General features: G+C 39.5%; 1 protein-coding gene across 3 annotated transcripts in view; it reads right to left on the minus strand.

Moving 5' to 3' along the window:
• FHL5 (four and a half LIM domains 5) overlaps window positions 1-25402 on the minus strand; it is a 57530-nt gene extending 32128 nt beyond the window's left edge. For 2 of the 3 annotated variants that reach the window (XM_061427786.1, XM_061427783.1), the window contains exon 1: window positions 25213-25401. The gene's annotated coding sequence lies outside the window, so the exon portion shown is untranslated. Of the gene's footprint in view, window positions 1-24249; window positions 24473-25212 lie in introns of all 3 variants that reach the window. The other variant, XM_061427785.1, reaches the window with a different exon arrangement.
• Window positions 25403-25800: the final 398 nt, after the last annotated feature.

A 25800-nucleotide genomic window follows, 5' to 3' on the forward strand; every position in this document is an offset into this window, starting at 1 on the left:
GCTTTTCTTTAGGAAAGAAGTTGAAAGAATTTAAATCCAAAGGGCATAAGGAATATTAAAATGATCTTGAAAAATGTTAGTTCAAAACACTGAAGTCTTTGAAACGTGTGATTGATATATAGAGCTTGGATGAAGACTAAAAGTGGATGAAGAATCTTAATTTGAACTGAGATGAATTTACCTGGGCTTAATTTCCCCATTTAGTATTTTAATTTGAATTGTTGCTCTGAGGGCAGGTAGTGGGCTGATGGTCAGTACAGAGCATTTTGGAAGCCTCATTGAGCGAAGTATATTTTTCTGTGCTCTATAACGAGTTACAGAAACCATGGTGATACATGTATAACCATGGCAGCTTGTCTGCCAATGCACTTGTTTCAGTTACTCTCTCCTCCCTCCCTGCCTGTTCCCCACCACATATCTTTATTGTGGTGGTGGTGTTTAGTTGCTAAGTCATGTCTGATTCTTTTGTGACCCCAGGGACTGTAATCTGCCAGGCTCCTCTGTCTACAGGATTTTTCCAGGCAAGAATACTAGAGTGGGTTGCCATTTCCTTCTCCAACCTGCATCTGACCCATAGATCTAACCTGCATCTCCTGCATTGGTAGGCGGATTCTTTATCACTGAGCCATCAGGGAAGCCATACCATATCTTATGGATTCCACTTCAGAAGCATTCCTTAAATCATTCTGTATGCCCCCCACCCCCCGCCCCTTATATCTCTGATGGACAACAGTGGCTTACATAGAATTGAAGATATTATTAAAATTTTCTCATTCTATTGAGTGGAACCAAGCACATTTCTACTAGATGACTTTTGCTCTCTAAGTAAGATCAGTTTCCCTGGGAATTCTAGAACATCACAATGCTCAAGAAAATTCTTTCTCAGACTCATGATCATCTCCTTTCTCTGGAGAAAAACATGACAACTTCTTTGACTATAAAACCAAGTCCATTACTTAGCATAGAGACCATTTACTACTTTGTCTACTTTTCTCACTGTCTCTTTATCCCTTCCCTAACCTTGGGCCATGTGGTACACACATACACACACTGCACATCACACACTACACACACACACCCAAACCCTTCACCTATGCTTTAGCCATTTCCAATGACCCAGGGGTAAAGAACCTGCCTGCCAATGCGGGAAACATGAGAGCCTTGGGTTCGATCCCTGGGTTGGGAAGATCCCCTGAAGGACGGCATGGCAACCCACTCCATTCTTCTTTCCTGAAGAATCACTTGGACAGAAAAGCCTGGCGGAATACAGTTCATAGGGTCACAAAAAGTTGGACACGACTGAAGCGACTTAGTATGCATGCGTGACTCCCTATTCTTCAAATGCACTATGTCTTTTTATACCTTTGAGCCTTCACACATGACTTTTCTTCTATCTTCAATGATCTTCTCCTTCTCACCCCCTACCCTGTCCACCTCCTCATGGTTCAAGGTCCAGCTAAAAATCCTTCTCTATAGCTTTCTCAGATCTCTGAGGACACAGAAGCTGCTCTCATTAGTTCATACATATGTGGGTTTTCACCACATTTGTATTGTGTGTCTTTCTCACTTCTAAGCTCCTCAAGGGAGGGATGATGCCTGCTTCTGTGTGTCTCATGTCTGAGCACAGCAGGGCTTCAGCACATGCTTTATGACTGAAGAAATGAATGAATGGAAAACTTCCTATTTCCCATGAGCTTGGAGTCCAAGACAAGTCCTAATGAAAACATAGAGGATTCTATCAACAGCATAAAAGATAAAGGTTCAAGAATAAAAAAGTTAAGAATTTGCATATGTTGACTTCAATAGTAAATTAATTCATATCTATTATATCTTTGGCAAATATATCCAAGGACTGAGATAGAGATTAGGGAACAGAAGGTGAAGCTCCAAGGAAGCTTCTTGTCTATGGCAAGGAGGGTCCTTTCACTTTCTTTGAAGAAGTCAGCTAGAATGCCCTTTAAATCCCAGCTGAGGAAGGTATCAAGGAAACAGCAGAAGGTGGCTAATCTATTGATATTAGTAAAGGGTTTCTCTCTAAACTGTGGGTACCAGTAAGCTTCCATTAACAGTTTTTGAACTGTTATGATCAGATACTTCAGTTTTCTGTTGGAAGCTGCACCAGCCTGTGAATATGATTTTCAGAGACAAATCATGTCTTTACCAAGATTCCAAGGTCATTGTCTTCTGAAATCTGTGATGTTAGCTAAAGTATTGTTACACTGAAGTGTTATCTGAGTGACTGAATTTGACAGAACTTGGGTGGAGTTAAGTGGGATATATGAAGAAATATATCCTTCACAGTCTGTGTAAACTAGGGCAGATGTTTTACAGTAGAAACTTTATTTTGGGGGGCTCCAAAATCACTGCAGATGGTGACTGTAGCCATGAAATTAAAAGACACTTATTCCTTTGAAGGTTTGTCATAGACAAACCTAGACAGTGTTTTAAAAAGCAGAGACATTACTTTCCAACAAAGGTCCATCTAGTCAAAGCTATGGTTTTTCCAGTAGTCATGTATGGATGTGAGAGTTGGACTACAGAGAAGGCTGAGTGCCGAAGAATTGATGCTTTTGAACTGTGGTGCTGAAAACTCTTTAGAGTTGCTTGGACAGCAAGGAGATCCAACCAGTCCATCCTAAAGGAGATCAGTCCTGAATATTCATTGGAAGGACTGATGCTGAAGCTGAAACTCCAGTCCTTTGGCCACCTCGTGCGAAGAACTGACTCACTGGAAAAGACCCTGATGTTGGGAAAGATTGAAGGCAGGAAGAGAAGGGGATGACAGAGGATGAGGTGGTTGGATGGCATCACCGACTTGATGGACATGAGTTTGAGCAAGTTCCAGGAGTTGGTGATGGACAGGGAAGCCTGGTGTGCTGCAGTCCATGGGGTCGCAAAGAGTCAGACACAACTGAGCGACTGAACTGGACAGTAGAAAAATTTAAATTCTCAGATTTGAAAATACTAAGGAGTTAGAATAACTAATAAAGTTATACTCTTAGGTTTTTCCTTTGTTTCTTTTCCTAGTTCTGATGGTGGAGTTGAGTAGACCTGTGTATACTTTATTATCTGGTTTTTCCTTATAACCCAACACATAATATACAGAGAATACTGGGTTGGAATGCAGAGGCTATAGTTTGTTGCAGTAGTTGCTTTAGCCCTAGCATAGAAATGAGTGCTGGAAACAATCTAATCTTTCTGGCACTTACTTTCCTTAACTATGAAATGAGAACATCATTAGCAGCATATGGTCCCACTGAAGTATCAAGTGAGGTTGGGATGGAAGAGACATGAGTGAGTTGGCTGTAGGTGTACTCGACTTGATGGAAAATGTGCAATTATAACTGTAGCTCCCATTTTGAAGAAGGAGGCTATTTTCATAACCCCTCAAACACTACTTTTGAAAACTCAACAAACAATTTTAAAAATAACTAAAGCCATAACTTCAGGCCATTAATCAAAAATAACCTAAAACAAGCATCATAGAATTGTGGTGGAATGTTTGATATTAGTCTCTAGGGGTGTATTCACAAGCTCAGTTTGTTGGAAGCTGAATGTTTTGTGTAGAGAGGTCAAATGAGAATTCTCCTGAGAGCTGATGCCACTGCTCTCCCATGAAACAAAACAGCTGACAAGAGCTTTCCATCTGGTTAATTTGTTCTGTGGATACTAACAAAGAAAACAACTGCTTTGTATTCTTAGAGGGATTACTTTCAGAATCATGTAGTTATGGCAGCTATTACTGACACAGAGGTAAAATGTAGTTCATGGTACTATGTAAGAATAACCATATTTTATCAAATGTTATATTCTTTACAAAATAGAAAAAGTAGGGCTCTTAAAAATACATGATTTTAATACCATCCTTGAGTCTTTTCCTCACTGGGATGTAAGAAAAATGTCAAGACATAAAGAATACCACTTTTAAGGTGAAACTGCATTATCTAGGCCTCTGCCTATTGAAATACCAAATTTCTGCTTTTAAATCCATCATTAGGCTTGTCTCAGTTTTTATCCTGAAGGAACCACTATCATTTCAATAGGTATAGGTTGTCTTCCCTTCTACTCCCTGTCAACTTGCTGTTATTTCTGTGAAAGTTGTTCTGGAAGAGCAAATACTGTTCCTAGGTTCCCTGAGGATCTCCTCAAAGTCTTGAGTTCTCATTTAGTGCTGGGGTTTGGTATATACAAGACTAGACTATTTGCTCAGTTGTGTCCGACTCTTTGCAACTCTGTGGACTGTAGCCCACCAGGCTCCTCCGTCCATGGGATTCTCCAGGCAAGAGTACTGGAGTGGGTTGCCATTTCCTTCTCCAGGGGATCTTCCCAACCCAGGGATAGAACCCAGATCTCCCGCATTGCAGGCAGATGCTTTAACCTCTGAGCCACCAGGGAATCCCGGTATATACAAGGACTGAACTAAATGTGGTAGTTTATGTAAATGTGTTTCACATCGAGTCTGCACATGGTAGTGGCAGGGTATTTCCTGCCTGTGAATCCCCCAAATCAACCTCATTTCCTGGAAGTGGATTCTAATCTAAACATAACTCCAGATCTGATGTAAATATTAGAGAATATTTCCTTTACCCATTTCTAAGCTTTTTGAAAAATTCAAGTACTGTATGGAATACTGAAGATAGTAGTTGTGAGAGTTTTTTGGTTCTGTTTTGTTTTGCTTTGGTTGGTCTTCTTTTCTGTTTGAGGTCATCTTCTTCATGCTCACCATCTACTGTCAGTATCTGAGCTCTGTGTGCCATGCTGTGCTAAGTTGCTTCAGTCATGTCTGACTCTTTGAGACCCCATAGACCATCGCTGGTCAGACTCTTCTGTCCCTGGGATTTTCCAGGCAAAAATACTGGAGTGGTTGGCAGTTCCTGCTCCAGGGGATCTTCCTGCCCCAAGGACTGAACCCACATCTTTCATGTCTCCTGCACTGGCAGGGCATTCTTTACCTCTACCACCACCAGGGAAACCCCATCTGAGCCGGAGTAGTTTTCTCAGCATTGGGGAGGGAACTCATTGATTTGTCTACTTAACACTGTTTCTACCTGCTGCTTCTTGCATCTGTTGAGAAATACAAGTATATTTAGCAAGAAGTGTGACCTGCCACTGTAGAAACTAAGTCTACTCTAGAAGGACTGAATTTCTAACACATGCTAGTCAGCTGAATTCCTTACAGGGCCAGGTATTTGAATTTACAAGATCACAGGAGAATTTTTCTATGGCCTAGTGGAATGTGCTTCATCAGACAGGAAATGCAATGTCTTTTGTACCTTTTTTCCTTCAATTTTTGAGTTCTATGTCATGTGTTATAAAGACACTGTGATTTGATCACTATAAAACCAAGACAGCTCTTTTCATTTCTTGGTGTTTTAAAATAAACTCTAATTTCCTTCCGTAATTAGTAATGAGAAAACTCTATCCTTCTCAATTAATTCACCTTAAGAAGATGATAAGCATATTCACTTTACACAGTGGCTTGAGAGCAGGTTAGGGTAATAACCGTGGACCCAGAAATTTAGGAAAGATGAGCTGAGTGCTCTAATCACAACAGTCTGGTCAATGCATCTTAACTCCATGTAATCATGAAAACCTAAAAGTAATGCTACTCAGAATATAGAAGAATCAAGCAAAAAATGCTTTCCATGATTTTTCTTCCAATAAATATGTTTTAAAATATGAGAAACCACTTCTATTCTGATGAAAAATAATATTAGAAACTCTCCAATGAAGTGAAGAGTATGCTTTATTTGGAAAGTGGCCAATATAAAATGATAAATGTATCCTTTATCTAATAGACCCTATAAAGTAGTTTTCTAAGTCAAAAAATGGCTTAAAAATGACAACTCCAGTTAAACAAATTAAGAAGAACTTTCAGTCATTTAACTGAGGGCACTAAGTAAGAGTTCACAATCAACCACACAGTTCTTTTCTGAGAATAAGACAAGTCTAACCATATAATATACTGGTTTTTATGTATCCTGGCATTAATGTGTATTATAGATTCTTTTGGTTTATGACCTTCTTCTAATTCATAAAACATAATGATGGAAGAGGAGCTCTTTTCTGGGCCTTCTGAAATAGAATCTATCAACAAGTTCTATTTCAAGTATTAACTTAAAGCTGCAGACATTTTTGCATTTTAAGATATATGAATTTACATTATAATGTATATGTAAAGTACATGAGTTACATTTACAAGTTGTGTTTCTCTTAGATGATTTTTATATTCTAACTCCTATTGTAAATGATGGAGGAGGAGGAGGAGGTCATTGTACTCCTTATGACCATAATGTGGGCTCACCGAGGGCAAGCACTGTATCTTTGTTCTTGTTCAGTCACTAAGTCATATCTGACTCTTTGCTACCCCATGGACTGCAGCACGCCAGGTTTCCCTGTCCTTCACTGTCTCCCAGAGTTTGCTCAAATTCATGCCCATCGAGTTGGTGATGTTATCTAACCATCTCATCTTCTGTCGCCCCTTTCTCCTTTTGCTTTCACTCTTTCCCAGCACTGAGGTCTTTTCCAATGAGTCAGTTCTTCACATCAGGTGGCCAAAGTACTGGAGCTTCAACATCGGTCCTTCCAATGAATATTCAGGGTTGATTTCCTTTAGAATTGACTGGTTTTATCTTCTTGCAGTCTAAGGGACTCTCAAGAGTCTTCTGTAGCATCACAATTTGAAAGCATCAAAGAAGCTCAGCCTTCTTTATGGTCCAGCTCTCACATCCATACATGACTATTGGAAAAACCATAGCTTTGATTAGATGGACCTTTGTTGGCAATGTGATGTCTCTGCTTTTTAATATGCCATCTAGGTTTGTCATAGCTTTCCTTCCAAGGAGCAAGTGTCTTTGAATTTCATGGCTACAGTACTGTCCGCAATGATTTTGGAGCCAAAGAAAAGAAAATATGTTACTGTTTTCACTTTCTCCCCTTGTATTTGCCATGAAGTGATGGGACAGATGCCATGATCTTAGTTTTTTTTGAATACTTTTGAATATTGAGTTTTAAACCATTTCACTTTCCTCTTTCACCTTCATCAAGAGGCTCTTTACTTCCTCTTCACTTTCTGCCACTAGGGTGGCATATCTGAAGTTGTTGATATTTCTTCTGGCAATCTTGATTCCAGCTTAGTGATTCATGCAGCCTGGCATTTCACATGATGTACTCCTCATATAAGTTAAATAAGCAGGTGACAATATACACCCTGATGTACACTTTTTCCAATTTGGAACCAGTCTGTTGTTCTGTGGCCGGTTCTGACTGTTGCTTCTTGACTTGCACACGGATTTCTCAGGCAGGTGAGATGGTCTGGCATTCCCATCTTTTTAAGAATTTCCCACAGTTTGTTGTGAATCACACAGTCAAAGGCTTTAGCATAGTAAATAGAATTAGACATTTCTGTGGAATTCCCTTGCTTTCTCTATAATCCAATGAATGTCAACAATTTGATTTTTGGTTCCTCTGCCTTTTCTAAGCACAGCTTGTACATCTGGAAGTTCTCAATTCATGTACTGCTGAAGGCTAGCTTGAAGGATTTTGAGCATAACCTTGCTAGCATGTGAAACGAGGCACAATCGTACAGTAGTTTGAACATTCTTTGGCATTGCCCTTCTTTGGGATTGAAATGAACACTGATCCTTTCCAGTCCTGTGGCCACTGCTGAGTTTGCCCGATTGCTGGCATATTGAGTGCAGCAGTTTATCGGCATCATCTTTTACGATTTGAATTAGCTCAGCTGGAATTCCATCACCTTCACTAGTTTTGTTCTTAGTAGTGCTTCCAGAGACCCACTTAAGTTTGTATCTTTATCTTACTCATTTCTGCACTCCACATGGAGCCTGAAAGTGTCCAGCACTTACTGGATGATCTTTTAAAGTGTCTCAGATAAAACTTACAGTCACTTTTTACTGAAAGTGATGATGACTCAAGATCAAGAAAATAAGCTGAAGTACCTCCCGTTTTGAATATTCTGTTGGAAGGCATCCTTATGAATCTCTAGAGACTAGAAGCATGCCAGGTATAAACTATCTTCCCTTAATTTCTAAGGAGGAGACACTGGATACTCTTTCTTTTCCTCTGAACTGGTAGGGCAAGTCAGAGGGTAGCAAATGTCTTGTCTTTGCAAGTCTACCAACAGTTTAATAGATGGATACAGGTTTGGAGTAGATGCCTCTTTAGACCTTTTAATTCTGTTTTCAACAGTAATAGTCACTGCAGCCTTTATATTCCTGTGAACCTCTAGTAGGGATTCTCCTTGGTCCTTCACAGATCATGGGTGAGGGTGGCAATCCCAGGAGTCCGCCACTGAGGGCTGACCAAAAGGCATAAGTGCCCCTTTTCATAGGAACACAATTTCCACTCATTCTCGAAATTCTTAACTCTCAGTTGATCATTTTCATGACCTTTGCATGGACAAGTCAAAGAACCAGTTTATAAAACTACTCTAATCATCCCATTTGGCATTTTGGCAGCATCTAAATACATATATGGCAGAAAAATATGACATTTGTGTTCTGCCTTATAAGGTAGAATATTGTAAATCATACCCATAGATGGTGCTTTGAAGCAAATTAGATAATATATATCAAAATACCTTAAAACCATTATGAGTTATGGAAAACTAAACCTTGCTGAAATATACAGGAATTAATGGTAGATAGAAAATTTTAAGAATATATATAATTTGTTATCCTAATAGTGCTATAACATTTGGTACTGATCAAAAAAAGCTTACCTTCTCATTAATCAACATTTAACTTAAAAATACCTAGTCACTCTTGAAGAAACTCAAAACAGTGATGAAGAGACTGGGAAGGTAGTGAGATTTATTTTCTGCTTGTATATAGTCTTTTGTACCTTTTGAATTTTGTACCAAATGACCTATTTTAAAAACTAAATGAAATCTTAACACAAATCAAAAGACTGAACTTACTTAAGTCAATTGTTTTTGATGATAGAACATAAGGACTAGAAGAGATAGATGAATTTGAGCTCCTTATTTTACAGGGATAGAAACTAAACTCCAAAGAGGATGTTTATAGATCTAGTATTTTTTCTGGAAAAATGGAATGTTATCTTCCAAATAAAATTTTGTAAATACTTAAAAGGAAATACCCACATTGCTAATCAAAACAAATTTTAATAAAATTCAGACTAAATTACTAGTTAGTAAAGATTGAACTTTAGGACCAAATTGTTAAATAGAAATTAGATTTTCTTTAAAATCAGCCAAAATTTAATGCCAGTTTGTGACCCATTTAAAGAGTCTTACATGCACCACCATTTTGGTAATTTCACAAATAGTCTCTCAACTTTGCTCTGCATGATCTCATTTCTCTAAAGGAAAGAGAAAGAATTGACTTCCACTTTCAAATATATTAGTTGTACAACCAGCCAATCTTTACTTCAATAGTTTACTAAAATAATTAAATCTCAGTCATTACGACAAGGATGAGGAAAGATAGAGAAAGAAGGAAGGAAGATGTGGAGACGTAGAAGATTTATAGAGAAACTTGGAGAAAGGAATCCCCTATAGATACAATAAGATATTTAGAGAGAAAGCATCTAGTACTGCAGTCATTTTGATATTTTTTGTTCTCTTTAAAAAGTGCTTCTGATTTCAGCCCATTTCACAGTACCACTAGATCTAGGAGCTGAGAGGGATTTTTGAAATTCTCTACTTTATTCCTCTCATCTATCATGTGAGAAAAACTGAAGTCCAGGAAGGCAAATTGACTTTTTTTAAGCTTACAGAGTGGTCACTGAAAAAACTTCATCCAGAATTCAGATCTCCAGGCTCATTATAGAAGCCATTTGCTATGGCTGTTTTCATACAAACACAGGCAAAAACTTTGTGTGAAATGACAGCTTTGGTTACTGCTGTGATTTTTTTAAAAAAGAGAAGAGGTGAAGTTCACTTCAGTTCAGTTGCTCAGTCACGTCCAACTCTTTGCGACCCCATGGACTGCAGCACCCCAGGCTTCCCTGTCCATCACCAACTCTCGGAGCTTGCTCAAACTCATGTCCATTGAATCGATGATGCCATCCAACCATCTCATCCTCTGTCATCCCTTTCTCCTGCCTTCAATCTTTCCCAGCATCAGAGTCTTTTCTAATGAGTCAGATCTTAGCATCAGGTGGCCAAAGTATTGGAGCATTAGCATCAGTCCTTCCAATGAATTCAGGACTGATTTCCTTTAGGATTGACTGGTTTGATCTCCTTGCAGACCAAGGGACTCTCAGGAGTCTTCTCCAACACCACAGTTCAAAAGCATCAATTCTTTGGCACTCAGCTTTCTTTATAGTCCAACTCTCACATCCTTACGTGACTACTGGAAAAACTATAGCTTTGAATAGATGAAACACTTTTGATAAAGTAATGTCTCTGCTTTTTAGTATGCTGTGTAGGTTTGTCATAGCTTTTCTTCTAAGGGGCAAGTGTCTTTTAATTTCATGGCTGCAGTCACCATCTGCAGTGATGTTAGAGCCCAAGAAAATAAAGTCTGTCACTGTTTGCACTGTTTCCCCATCTGTTTGCCATGAGGTGGTGGGACCAGATGCCATGATCGTAGTTTTCTGAATGTTTAGTCTTAAGCCAGCTTTTTCACTCTCCTCTTTCACTTTCATCAAGAGGCTCTTTAGTGCTGGCACTATCTGTATCTGGCACTCTACCTTTTCACTGTGTCCAGGTTACAGCCTCACATGCATGAAGAGAGACGATCATTACATGCCTGAAGGCAGGCTGCCACTAGCTGTACAAAACCATGTCATTAGCCTCAAAAGCAAGTACATGTTCCCCCGAACATTTGAGACAATTCAATTTCTATTGGTTCTTGCTATAGTTGTGTGTGTTAGTTGCTCAGCGTGTCTGACTCTTTGCATCCCCATGGACTATAGCCAGTCAGGTTCATCTGTCCCTGGGATTTTCCCAGGCAAGAATACTGGAGTGGGTTGCCATGCCCTCCTCCAGGGGCTCTTCGTGACCCAGGGATAAAACCTAGATCTCCCACACTGCAGGCAGATTATTTAGCTTCTGAGCTACCAGAGAAGCCCTTTGTTATAGTTATTACTGATTAACTGTGCAGTTGGGAAGAAAAGCTTTATATTCCGCATCCTCACCTAAAAAATTGAGGTAATGATGTGTGTGCATGTGTGGTGTGTGTGTTTGTGTGTATGTATGTGTGAGTTTATGTGCCATGAAGAGGGAGTTTAGGTTTGGGTTGGAGAAGGAGTGGAGATTAAGGCTAACTAATTTTCCTAGTATTTATACCTGAAGCAAAATAATCTTCCTACCCAGAATGTGATTTAAAAAGATACAAGGCAGGGTTATATCCTATACTTTGTTGATAACACTAATCAGTAATTACAAGCTACTCCCTTGACAGTTTCAAATTTGTTGGTGATGGAGTGGGTGGCCACTGAAATAGTTATAGGGTAATCTTTAAAATCAGCTTTAATTTTTATCTGTTCTCAGTCTCAGAGATTTAACCAGAGTCAGTTCTTGGTATCTGTCGAAGGAAAATGATTGGACCCAAAGTAGTCACACCTTCACTCAGCACTTGTGGGTTACAGCTTTGGCAATACAGTATGTGGATCTCAGGTTGCTTGTGCTAATTCTGTGTATAAAGCAAAGGGGAAACCTGTTGTCATTCCTTTGGAAACCAAATGTTCACAGTATTAGTTGACAAGTACTGGTTACGATTTTATTTTCATTTTCACCCCAGGCCTCACTCAATGTGTGAATTTTTAAGGCCTGCCAACCTGTCACACTAGCCGTAGCAGAGCCCTCTGCCTTGTTCAGGCTGTGTCCCTGGCACCTGAAAGAGAGCCTGGCCTAAGTATGTGTTGAATGAATGCAGGAAGAAAGCTGAAGCTTTGGCCATAGGATCTTAACTATTTAGGGTCAAACTGCCACTCCCCTCCCACTTTAGAAATCAGACTGAGCCAGAGTCTTTAAATGACTGTCTTTGAATCACATTGCTCTCTGTGACCTATCCCTGGTCTAAGTTCTTTAGCATAGAGTTTCAGACCTTTCAAACTCTGGCATCTGCGTTGACCTGATTTCTTCAGTTTTAAACCCAACAACATCAAACGGTTCTCTGAACATGGTGAACTTTATTTCTATAGTTTTCACAAAGAGCTCTTGAGTGCCTAACATAGTGCTTGGCAGTGAAGGTAAAACGGAGTCTCTCCTTGTGCAAAACTTCTACTCTGGCATGGGAGAGACTTACAAATAAGCACTTTACTCCATCCCTCTGCCACCAGACCAGAGTCCTGGCTCTAAAACTCCATGGCTCTCCGTATGTCAGCACACACTGTGCACCACAGCCCTAGTTAATTGTCCTTCCTGCTCAGCGGAGCTTCAGGCAGGATAGATGCTATGTTGGCCCCAAACTAGCTCGTGTCTAGCATATTATCAACACGAGCTGGTCACTCACTAAATGTTGTGGATAAGAGGCAGTGAAAGGAGAAAGGAGAGGGCATCTGGACATACTTGGATGTAGGCACAGGATGCCCTGGAATTAGGAAATTTCTAGAAAATGTCAGTTAAAGCTTCTTCCAGAGCTGTAACTCAGTGGTAAAGAATCTGCCTTCCAAAGCAGGAGACGCAGTTTCCATCCCTGGGTAGGGAAAATTCCCTGGAGGAGGAAATGACAATCTATTTCAGTATTCTTGCCTGGAGAATCCAATGGACAGAGGAGCCTGGCAGGCTACAGTTCATGGGGTTGCAAAGAGTCGGACACAACTGGGCACCCATGTGCATGTTTAGATCTGTAGCTTGAAGGTGGAATAAAAACGAGTCTTTAAGTAAAGGTGGGGAGAAGCAGCAAGGACTCCACACAGCTGTGAGGGAAGCAGTAGGTGGGGGTGTGGACTAGGCCAGAGATCATTGCTACAGCTGTAGAGGGACCACACTTGGAGGGTAGTCCATACCTGGATAGGTGCACTTACTGTTACATGTCAGAACTTTCAAAACTCAGCTACACATCACTATGAATAATTTTAGCCTACTGTTTTCTTCTTGGTCAACCGAAGACCATACTGTTAAGCAGGCCTGGGACATATACCTTCAACTGAAAATCTCTCTTATTTGGCATTTCAACAATTTACATTGATGACTTAAATTTATACTAAACTAAAATTACAATTGTTACTGTTGTTCAGTCGCCAAGTTGTGTCTGACTCTTTGCAACCCCATGGACTGCTTGCTGTAGGCCAGGCCTCCCTGTCCCTCACCATCTCCCGAAGTTTGCCCAAGTTCATGTTCATTGCATCGGTGATGCCATCCAGTCATCTCAACCTCTAACGCCCTCTTCTCCTTCTGCCCTCAATCTTTCCCAGCATCAAGGACTTTTCCAATGAGTCAGCTGTTGGCATCAGGTGACCAAATTGCTGGCGCTTCAGCTTCAGCATCAGTCCTTCCAAGGAGTATTCAGAGTTGATTTCCCTTAAGATTGATTGGCTTGATCTCCTTGCAGTCCAAGGGACTCTCAGGAGTCTTCTCAACACCAGAGTTTGAAGGTATCAATTCTTTGGCTCTCAGCATTCTTTACAGTCCAGCTCTCACACCAATACATAGCTATTGGGAAGACCACAGCCTTGACTATATGGACCTTTGTCAGCAGAGTAATGTCTCTGCTTTTCACCACACTGTCTGGGTTTGTCATAACTTTCCTGTCAAGAAGCAATTGTCTTCTGATTTCATGGCTACAGTCACCACCCACAGTGATGTTGGAGCCCAAGAAGAGGAAATCTGTCACTACTTCCACCTTTTCCTCTTTCTGAAGTACGACTGAACTGAACTGAACTGAATGGGGCCAGATGACATGATCTTAGTTTTTTAACATTTAGTTTTAAGCCAGCTCTTTCACTCTCCTCCTTCACCCTCATCAAGAGGCTCTTTAGTTCCTTTTCACTTTCTGCTTTTAGAGTGGTATCATCCACATATCTGAGGTTGTTGATGTTTCTTGCACCTGTCTTGATTCCAGCTTGTAACTCATCCTGCCCAGCATTTCTCATGATGTGCTTAGCATATAGGTATAAGCCGAATGACAGCAGACAGCCCTGTCATACTCCTTTCTCAATCCTGAACCAGTTTTTCCATACAACATTCTAACTTGCTTCTTGACCCGCATGCAGCTTTCTCAGAAGACAGATAAGGTGGTCTGGTATTCCCATCTCTTTAAGAGCTTTCCACGGTTTGTTATGATCCACACAGTCAAAGGCTTTAGTGTAGTTGATGAAACAGGTAGATGTTTTTCTGAAATTCCCTTTCTTTCTCTATGATCCAGCAAATGTTGGCAATTTGATCTCTGGTTCCTCTTCGTTTTCTAAACCTAACTTGGACATCTAGAAGTTCTTGGTTTGAGTAATGCTGAAGCCTAGCATGCAAGATTTTAAGCATGACCTTACTAGCATGGGAGATGAGTACAACTGTCCTATGGTTTGAACATTCTTTAGTACTCTCTCGGGAATTGGGATGAGGATTGACCGTTTCCAGTCCTGTGGCCACTGCTGAGTCTTCTAGATTTACTGACATATTGAGTGCAACACTTTAATAGCATCATCCTTATTGGAATTCTGGCAGAGCTTACATTTATACAAAGAAGCAGGAATATTTTTTGAATTAAAAATCATATTAAGGAATCTCTCATTTCTCTCAGATTTCTATACTGGCCATGTAAAGGAATTTGTCTTTGGAAAGTTTTGGAGGTGAAATGTTTGTCCCTTCACTTGCTGATTCTGTTCTACCTGGGGAGTCACTTAACTGAGAAGCAACTGGGCAAAGGACCCCACTCAAGTATCTCCCACTTCCCTCCAGTGGGATTTGCCAAGGCATAGCCCTAAACTCTGCTCTTCTGGAGGGAGCCCACTGCAGCCACCCAGCCATAGGAAGGAGCACTGAGTCCAAGTTCTCTACCTCTCTGCAAATAAGCTCAGTTCAGGCTGGGAGGCACAGTCTCAGGGAATAGCTCTGTTTTCTAACCCAGCCTTAACAATAAAAACATTGATGATAAATTGATTCATATATGACACTGTATCTATTTCACAATTGTCCTAGAACTCTGAAAGGAGAGGTTCATGAGTAAGTGGGACTTTCAAATCCATACATACATTCCAATAAAGGTGGCTTTATTCCTAAGTCCTTTTGTTGTGCTGTGTGCATATGCATGTGGCAGGAGAGGAGAAAAGACAGAATACACACACACACACACACACACACACACACACACACGCTGCTGCTGCTAAGTCACTTTAGTCGTGTCCGACTCTGCAACCCCATAGACGGCAGACCACCAGGCTTCCCCGTCCCTGGGATTCTCCAGGCAAGAACACTGGAGTGGGTTGCCATTTCCTTCTCCAATTCATGAAAGTGAAAAGTGAAAGTGAAGTCGCTCAGTCACATCCGACTCCTAGCGACCCCATGCACTGCAGCCTACCAGGCTCCTCCATCCATGGGATTTTCCAGGCAAGAGTACTGGAGTGGGTTGCTATTGCCTTCTCCATACACAGGCTAGTTTTTATTAATCAGAATGGTAAATTAGGATTCTCTGATTATTTTAACTTTGTAGTTTAAAACTTAACAAAAACTAAGTGAAGGAATGAATAGTGTTTCTAAGCTCTTGACTCAGTCAAAAAACAATAAATATTTTAATTACCTCGATTAGAATAACCATTAATTCTATTTTAAATGTCTTTAGTAATTTAACTTGTTATCTAGTCCCTCTTTAGATTACAGTTTATAAGATTTTTGAATTTTGAGTTTCAGTTTTTCAGATTGAATTCTGATAATGCCTACATTTATTTTCATTAATCAATTTTTTTCAGATCACTTGGTGTCTGAATGAAAAGTATCATAAGCAAAGTACTAATAGATATTTTAATAATGATTTGTGGTTTACAAGGGCTTCCCTGGTGGCTCAGACAGTAAAGAATCTGCCCACAATACGGGAGACCCAGGTTTGATCCCTGGGTTGGGAAGATCTCCTGGAGAAGGGAATGGCAACCCACTCCAGTATTCTTGCCTGGGAAATCCCATGGACAGAGGAACCTGGCGGGCTACAGTCCATAGGGTCACAAAGAGTTGGACACGACTGAGCGACTAACACACACATGTGGTTTACAAAGTGCTTTCGGGTCTATTATCTACAGCAGTAATTTTTAAACATTTTTAGCTAAAGAATGGAGTATTATTCAGCCATTAAAAAAATACATTTAAATAAGTTCTAATGAGGTGGATGAAACTGGAGTCTATTATACAGAGTGAAGTAAGCCAGAAAGAAAAACACCAATACAGTATACTAACGTATATATATGGAATTTAGAAAGATGGTAACAATAACCCTGTATACAAGACAGCAAAAGAGACACTGAAGTATAGAACAGTCTTATGAACTCTGTGGGAGAGGGAGAGGGTGGGAAGATTTGGGAGAATGACGTTGAAACATGTATAATATCATGTATGAAACGAGTCACCAGTCCAGGTTCGATGCACGATACTGGATGCTTGGGGCTGGTGCACTGGGATGACCCAGAGGGAGGGTATGGGGAGGGAGGAGGGAGGAGGGTTCAGAATGGGGAACACATGTATACCTGTGGCGGATTCATTTTGATATTTGGCAAAACCAATACAATATTGTAAAGTTTAAAAAAATTTTTTTTGAAAAAAAAAAGATAAATAAATACTACTTTACTTAAATAAAGACAAATATTTGATCCTTTCAAAAGAATATCTTAGCACCTAATAAAAATTATTTACCTCTCCTTAACAATATATTCACATTTTTGTGTTCATGGAACTTTTTCAAACTTGCTGAAGCCAAGGTTCTTGGTATTAGGCTGCTGAGTTCAGGTTGCCAACTCCATCTCAAGAACAAAAATCCAGCCACAATCTGTGTTTTCATGGCTTGAGGCCTAAACATAGCTTTTGCATTTTTAAGTGATCAAAGAAAATCAAAAGAAGGATAACTTTTTTGATACGTGAAATTACATGACATTCAATTTTCAGGGTCTATAAAGTTTTATTGAAACACAGCCTCTTTCATTTACAGTCTGTAGCTACTTTTGCACTCTCACTGCAGAGTTGAATAGTTTTTGAAATCTAAAATATTTACTGTCTTTTCCATTTACAGAAAACATAAAATACATTTTGTGTTTTTTTGTTATATTTTGTTGAGTGTTTTTTTATTTTTTTTTGTAGATTTTTAAAAATTTTTATTTTATTTTTAAACTTTTCAATATTGTATTAGTTTTGCCAAATATCGAAATGAATCTGCCACAGGTATACATGCGTTCCCCATCCCGAACCCTCCTCCCTCCTCCCTCCCCATACCATCCCTCTGGGTCGTCCCAGTGCACCAGCCCCAAGCATCCAGTATCATGCATCGAACCTGGAGAGTTTGAAAAGAACTTCTGCACACTGCTTAAAAAATATAAAATTATTTACTAAATGACTTTTAAAATAACACTGCTGCTGCTACTGCTTATAAGTCACTTCAGTCGTGTCCGGGACTCTGTGTGACCCCATAGACGGCAACCTACCAGGCTCCCCCGTCCCTGGGATTCTCCAGGCAAGAACACTGGAGTGGGTTGCCATGTCCTTCTCCAATACATGAAAGTAAAAAGTGAAAGTGAAGTCGCTCAGTTGTGTCCGACCCTCAGTGACCCCATGGACTGCAGCCTTCCAGGCTCCTCCTTCCATGGGATTTTCCAGGCAAGAGTATTAAAATAACACTAGAAATTATTAATATGGTGTTTGGAAAATTACTTAATGACATGGCAAAATGCTCCTAATATTGCTTTAAATGGAAAAAAAGTAGGAATTAAATAATCAATGTGATCTTGACCACATAAATATTTTTGAAGAGTAGAAAACAAGTTTAGAAGAAAATATACTCAAATGTTAAAATTATTGATTAATGTTACAGATTTTTAAAAAGATTTTTTACTGTTCACTACTTTTTAAATTGTACAATGCATAATATACACTTTGAAAATAAGGAAAAATATTGAACAAAATTAGATTGTAGTAATACATTTTATAAAAAAAAAACTCAGTGATTAGAATCTTCTGTAATAGTGTAAGTGTAGAAATGTTTAAGGCATCAAATTAATAGAATGATTGTAATTACAAGGCCAGAAATAATTTTTACAACTTCATTTAGGTGACATGATAGCTTGGTGTCAGATGCATTTTTTCTCCCTGCATGCAAATTACATCTGTGAACTGCTAAAGAAATGCTGAATTTAATGTGAAGAAAAAATTTTTACATAAAGTCAAAGCATTGTTCTATACTGAGAAGCCTTGGTCAAAATTTATCATAGGCATCTCCTTGTTCACCCATGAAATGGTTATCAGCACAGTGGAGAGATTCATGATAACCTTGACCAATATTTTTATAGATATTAATACTATACTGACTTTACTTGAATGAAAGTGAATACATGAAGGAATGAACATGACTTTTTGACTCTGTCAGGAAAATGATAAATTGTTTGATACGTTGACCAGGACAGCTATTAATAGACTTTTAAAAAGTATTAGGAATTGCATGATAATGGCATTTTACTTAAATTGTCAGCAAGAATAATTAAATATAAAAGATCTTTAAAGAGAACAGAATCAAGCTGGAAAGCAAGAATCCCAGAAGCTGATTTCCCCATCGTCTACAGTGCATGTTCTCATTGCAATTAAATTGAAAATAAAACCTAAAGTGTATTCTTAAATAATGAGAGGGGAGAACCTGATACATCCAAATGGTCTACTGCAAAATAAAACTCAAGGTCCATTGATAATTCTGCTCTGGCAAAATGAATAAGCAAAGGAAAATCTTAAGGTCCAGGAGCAGCAGAATTGTATAAGCAGAATTTACGGGTAGCATAGTTCTAAAACAAAATTCTACAAGATGGGTATTTTTATTCCATTTAAGGAATTGAGGCGAACTAATTTGCTCAAGTTCACAGAGGACTTAACATGGACCAGACTTCAAAGCTTTGACTCTTTCCTCTGTATCACACTATCACTCTTGCACTGACTTTTTAGCCTTGCATATTTATTTAATGAATTTAAAACTCCCCCCACCCCTTTCCAGTGGGTTAACAGTGCAACCCAGAGGCAGCATTTGCAGAGAAGCTCATTCTATTACATCAGATCTTAAATCTTTGTTCCCTGTCTCCATGTCTCATTTTATGGTCTTTGAAAATGTGTCTATAAAATGCATTCTTTCTTACTGATCATCAGAAACTTGCAACAGAGTGTAGAATGCTAGAAATTCAGCAGTAATTGCCGTAGTCCCTTGCTCTAATAAAGCATACAGTCTTATAGAAGAGAAATAAATGAGACTATAATGTGAGCCCAAGAGGGTACATTGGCAGTTTGAGAATATGAAGAAGTGGTACCAAACATAGATTTGGGTAGAGGGTGGTCTGTAAGTTCTTTCCAGAGAAAGGAGCACCTGGATATGACTAAGGTGAGTTAGGTCTGTGGGCAGAGAGCTCTGTGGAGAAGTGCCCATGGAGGCCTGGCAGAAAAGAGGCATTTGCTCAATTCCTACTTTGCTGAAGGTCATTTGCTGTGACTGAGAAGTAGAGTGTGTTATGTGTGTGTTATGTGTGTGTGCGTGCGCACATGTGTGCATGCCTGGGTGTGCCCGTCAGTGCAACAGTAAAAACTGTTTTGGAGAAGACTATAGAGGCTAAATTATTCAGGGTCTTGTGCTCAGGGCTCAGTTGCTCAGTCGTGTCCAATTCTTTGCAACTCCATGAACTGTAGTCCTCCAGATTGCTCTGTCCATGGGATTTTCTAGGCAAGAATACTGGAGTGGGTTGCCATTTCCTTCTCCAGTTCAGTCTTAACTAGTAAGAAAAATAACTTGTGCTTAATACTTATTCTGTGCCAGACACTGTTGTAATTTTAATATAACACATTTATTCCTCATTTTAAACCTAAGAAAATTTTATACTGTCATGATCTTCATTTCATATACAAGGACAATAACACACACACACACACACACACGTGTGCACGCTAAGTGACTCTTCTAAGTTATCAGATTTAGTGAGGAATACAACAGAGACTTGAGCTCCAGCCAATCTAGCATGAAAAGTACGGTCCATGAACCAGTATTATCAGTATCACCTGGGAACTTGTTAAAAATGCAACAACTGAGGCACCAACCCAGACCTACAGAATCAGAATAGACATTTTAACAAGGTGGTTCCTGAGCACTTTAAAGTTTTGGAACTTCTGCTGTAGCCCACTGAACTCTGCTGCTTCTCTTTAACTTTGAGAAGGAATCTGGACATTATCCTAAGGCCAGTGGAGAGTCAGGAAAAGGCTTGAAGTAAGAGATGGTCAAAATCAAATCTATTTTTAGACCAATAGTTTCACGTCAATCACTCTGGCTTCAGTATGGGGAGTGAAGCCAAAGAAGGCAATTCTGGAGTCAGGGAGACCCATGAAAGGACTACTGTTCACCAAATAAAGGAGGATGGCAGCCTGAAATAGGGCGATGGCAGTGATGAAGGAGGGAAGCTGGTGAGTGGATGAGGTAGTGTGAACAGAATTTGGAGATTCTTTGGGTATATAAATTGAGGGAGAGGTGGAGTCAGTTCACCTCCAGTTTCTGGCTTGAGCAACTGGTTGTATCATGGTGTCATTTTCTGTACGAGGATACTTGGGGGAAGAGGGTGGAAAGTATGGGAGGCAGTTGGTTGATGAGTTTACTTTTAGATTAAAATGAGACTTGAGAGGACTGTGGGAAAGTCAAGGAGAGCTATTCAGTCAGGTCCAAAGAGTGAGTGAGGAAACCACATAAATTCCTTGGACATTTTGAAAGGGATCCCAGGGCAAATTCTAGGTCAAAATTCTACCTGGCTTGCCCTTCATGTCCCTGCATTTACTCCATTGTATTCACTAAGGTCTACACCTGCTCTGGGAAGTCCTATATTCAGCAGACAATCAGACATAGAGGTTTGTTGCTCAGGAAAGATATCTTAGCGGGACATAAAGATTTCAGACACCTAAGCATATAGAATAGACTGTAACTGAAGCTGTGACATTGCTCAGAAAGAGAAAAGAAGTCTAGGATAAAGGAAAGAGGAAGAAGAATCTGTGAAACTGACTGAGTGTAGTGGTCTTAGAGGTGGGAGGAAAACTAGGAGTTGGACATGATGGAAGCTCTGGGTAAAGAGTGTTTCAAGATGGGAAAAGTGGAGACTAAGGTAAAATGGTTCTGAAACAGTAAGAAGAGAATAAGAAATTTCTGCTGGATTTAGCAATACACTAGCGATTGATCAGCTCAGTGAGAGCTGGGGAAAACTGATGAGGATCAAAGCCAGACAGCAATAGATTGAGAAGTGAGGGCTAAGAAAATGGGGATTCTTTACAGAGTGTAGACAATACTTTCAGGACATTGATCTATAAAGCTTAGGAATGAGGGTAAACTGGAAAAGCTTGGTAATGAAGCAGAAGCTTTTCAAGATGGGGGATTTGAATATGCTTAAATGATGATTTTGTGCTTTTGCTAAGTCACTTCAGTCGTGTCCGACTCTGTGTGACCCCATAGACGGCAGCCCACCAGGCTCCCCTGTCCCTGAGATTCTCCAGGCAAGAACACTGGATTAGATTTCCATTTCCTTCTCCAATGCATGAAAATGAAAAGTGAAAAGGAAGTTGCTCAGTCATGTCCGACTCTTCGAGACCCCATGGACTGCAGCCTACCAGGCTCCTCCATCCATGGGATTTTCCAGGCAAGAGTACTGGAGTGGGGTGTCATCGCCTTCTCCGATGAATGAGTCTACCCATTTGTAAAAACGTGACTGATGAAAACAGTGCAATCACTAGGTTATCACACTGTGCGAGTTCAGTTGTCAAGAGGGAGCAACTCAGAGGACATCGCACAATCTATAAACCAGCTGGAAGGAGCCATCCAGACTTTGCCCTGCTGAACCCTTTCTGGGCAATGATTAGACAAGTCCTCATAGATGATATACTGTGTGCAGAAGTATATGATGATGAGAGGAGCCAATAAGGAAGGAAAGATTAAAGTCCGTGAACCCTGAAGTAGAAGATATGAGATAATGGGCACTGGTTTAGATCTTTCCTTTTATGCCCCAATCTACCAATAGGTCAGTATGGGGATTTGGGAGAATGGCCGGAGAATAGGTAGGTCCCCCTTCAGTCACCTGTTCCACATTCTGGGGTCTCTAGAGGCTTAGTTCTATCACCTTTCCTTTCTAAGCATTAGTCTCCACAGAAGAAACTTCTGATATTTGAATCTTCCACTTTTATATCAGTGGACATGCTGTCCAGAACAAGTATGACTATGGATTAACTATGTATCTACTTCAAAAATTAACCCTTAAATGTCATCTTCAGCTAAAATCTTTGCCTTAACCTTTCCTGTCCTTGGGTAAATTGAGAGAGTCAGACATACTTCCACCTTAATCCGTTTAAAGATTGCATAAACCCAACTCCAGGTTTCATAGAGAATAGTAGTTCATAATCAGGACACCTCAAGAATACTCAAGAACAGGTTTCAAGAGTATATCAACCCCAGAAATGTTAAGGATAAAAAGTTTATATACCATGTGCCTTTTTTCTTCTGAGACATGTCCATTGATTCTCAGATTGTTAAGAGAATCTGTGATCCCAAGTCTATTGTGGAGATAGTGCTCAAGCTGATAATTTTGGAGGGATTTGAGCTGTTGTGGCAGGAAGGAGTCCCGTATCCTCCTTCTCCTTCCCTTCCTATTCACAGTTCCTTCCAGGGGGCCAAAAGGTAACCAAGAAAAATGATGACAATCAGAAAGGATAAAGAGAATTACAAGAACGTGGAAATATAAGGTTGTTTAACTGACATCTGATTCAGAACTTTCCATGTGAACCCAAGTATTTGGTTTTCAATTCTAAAGAGGTCATTTCCTAGATTGAAAATGTGAAAAAACAAATCTAAGCTTATGCAGCATGTTCTAGAGAAATTTTTATTTTCAATATTATAGTAGAAAGTTGCTAGCCTTGCTTAAGCAACCCAAACTAATCCAACTTTACTCAGAATATTGTTGGCAAATATAATAAAAATAAGAGGTAGACTTGTCAGTGAGGTGATGTTACATTAAAGCACAAATCTGCTGCTCTTATTTAGGTAGAACAGTCCCGGAATTGGCAGCTAATGACAACACATGGGAATAAATAGAACAAGTGTAGAAAACAGATGTCAGAGTTTACCTTTCCCACCAAGCAGTTTGGATTATGGCTTTAGGCACATATCATAACAAATATGTTAAGAAATATCCTGTGCGATGTGTATATCTGCAATTGTTTGTGCTAAATTTTAACCCATATATGTTGCTAATAAAAATCTTAGAACCTATACATGATAATATTGTGAATGTGAAATGACAGCTAAAATGACTTGTTACATTTTATTTATAAGAATTACACATTTTATTAATGATTCTTTTTGGTTCCCACATTTCCAAAACCCAAATTGACAAGTTGAGTTGCATTTGGTTTTCAAATGGATTACAGACACCAAAAAGAATCTGATTAGAGAGGGAAAAAGTATAAACACATATGGGAAGCATACTTCTGCTTTCATAATACTATCTGTTTCAAGAAGCAGTGCTTTAGATTCATTCAGCATATTACACATGGGTCAGACACACAGACATTTTAATTCAATCTTAGAAAGCCTAACATTAGGAATTGTCTTTATGCCTGCTTGTGAAAAATAGGCAGTTTTTCTTTTTTTTAATAGCAGGAATCTCACTAACTCAAAATCTGTAAATGACTTTAAATTGTGCTCTGGATATATAAATCCAGCCATAAAATATCCTTAGTGATAAAGTTAGTCATTCAAATAAATTAAGCCAATTAAAACCCCAGAATCAAGTCATTCCCTTTTTTATGAATACAATGAAGTTGTATCTCCAATTATAGACAATTTTCAGAACTCAGGAGACAACGCAAAAGAGTTATCTGGCTACTACGTTGCCTTTATACACATGGCATCAAATTGAGAAATCTGAAAAGCTCAGCATATAAAGTTTGATAACTGCTGGCTCAAATGCCTTTTAAAAAGTTTCTAAGAAACTTCAAGATATATACTTGCTTGCCAAGTAAAACCAAGTCACCACAAAGTTTCCTTTAAGTAGCCATGAGAAAGTTTATAAGAATCTCCTGCACTTAAAAAAAAATTAGAAATGCAAAGACAACATTAAGGAGAAGAAAACAAAACTTACTTTTTCTTAAAGCCGCTTCTTCCAACAGTTTAAACAGGATGAAAGGAGAATATATGATGATTTACTTTCCCCTCCAACACATTCATATGTTACCTCCAAGAGGTACAGAATGGGCCACCAAAACTGAGGGTCCCTCCCAACTGCAGCCTTTTTAACTTTGTGGAAGAAAATAGGAGGGTGTGTGGGTTTCCTCCAAGTCTTGTGACATGTACATAGCTGACTCCTACTGGGCTGAAAAAGCACTCGTCAATTTTTACTTAAAATTATGAGTAGCAAATTCTCTGCAGGACATCCTTAAAGGGAAATCCTGCCAGAATTAGTACATGAAACGTCTAGATAATCTCCAGAAAGTTTAAAGTATAAAGTGCACATACAGACATTCACATACACTCAAGAAATTCCCACTGCCTAGGCTAAATTGAGGGTATATTTAAATTAAAACATTTTTTCTATAGACAATGATGTATTTCCTGTTTTTTGTTTTTTTGTTTTTTTTTGGTTGTTGTTATTGTTGCTGTTATTTCAATGACAGAATCCTTCTTATGGGTTGCTGTGTGCTATGCTTAGTCGCTCAGTCATGGCTGACTCTGCGACCCCATGGACTGTAGCCTGCCAGGCTCCTCTGTCCATAGGGATTCTCTCCAGGCAAGAATACTGGAGTGGGTTGCCATGCCCTTCTTCAGAGGATATTCCCAACCCAGGGATTGAACCCAGGTCTCCTGCATTGCAGGCAGATTCTTTACTGTCTGAGCCACCAGGGAAGCCCCAAAATACTGGAGTGGGTAGTCTATCCATTCTCCAGGAGTTCTTCCCATCTCAGGAATCAAACTGGAGTCTCCTGCATTGCAGGCAGCTATTTTACCAACTGAGCTAAAATCAGATCTTCTTATAGGTTAGAAATGGACAAATTACAGAGCTTTTTTGTTGAAATATCTGGAAAGAGATGAGGCCCGATGTTCTCACCTGTATCGTTTTTGGTAGCTTGAGAGATGAATCGTGGGGTGTGGCCTCTATCACTGCCTTCCTGGGAAATTGGTGAACTTTGAGCCTTAGACCTGACTCAGATAACTCAAAGTAGTTACTGCTTCCTGCACCTGAACTGTGGACCTGGCCTTCCCTGCTGCTGCCTCTTTCCCTATGAGCTGGCAACAATTGTTATGTCACGTCCATGGCTGTATGACTTCACTTAAGCACAAACTCAGGCTTTTGAAATCTGAAGTCAAAACTTAAAAAGTGGCCAGATATTTCAGGAGCTGGATCTAAAGAAATGTTTGAATACTGAACTAATCTACAACAGGAATTCTCAGTGGGTCATATTTATCTATAAAGCAGGTGACATTTACTTTTAATCTCTCTGTTTAAGGCCATTTCTTCAGTTTGTAAAGGTGGGTGAGGAAGGAAATGTTCTGCTTTAACGCCATCTATTCCCAGACCAAACTTGACCTGTCCTTGTTCGAGGTGCCAAAGAAATATGTTAATGTTTTCTGAGGTCAAACTCAGTTACATACAATCAAAAAACTGGAGCTAGGGAAATATATAAAGGCAGTCAAC

Source organism: Bos javanicus, chromosome 9 (assembly GCF_032452875.1).
Source record: "Bos javanicus breed banteng chromosome 9, ARS-OSU_banteng_1.0, whole genome shotgun sequence".
Taxonomy (NCBI): domain Eukaryota; kingdom Metazoa; phylum Chordata; class Mammalia; order Artiodactyla; family Bovidae; genus Bos; species Bos javanicus.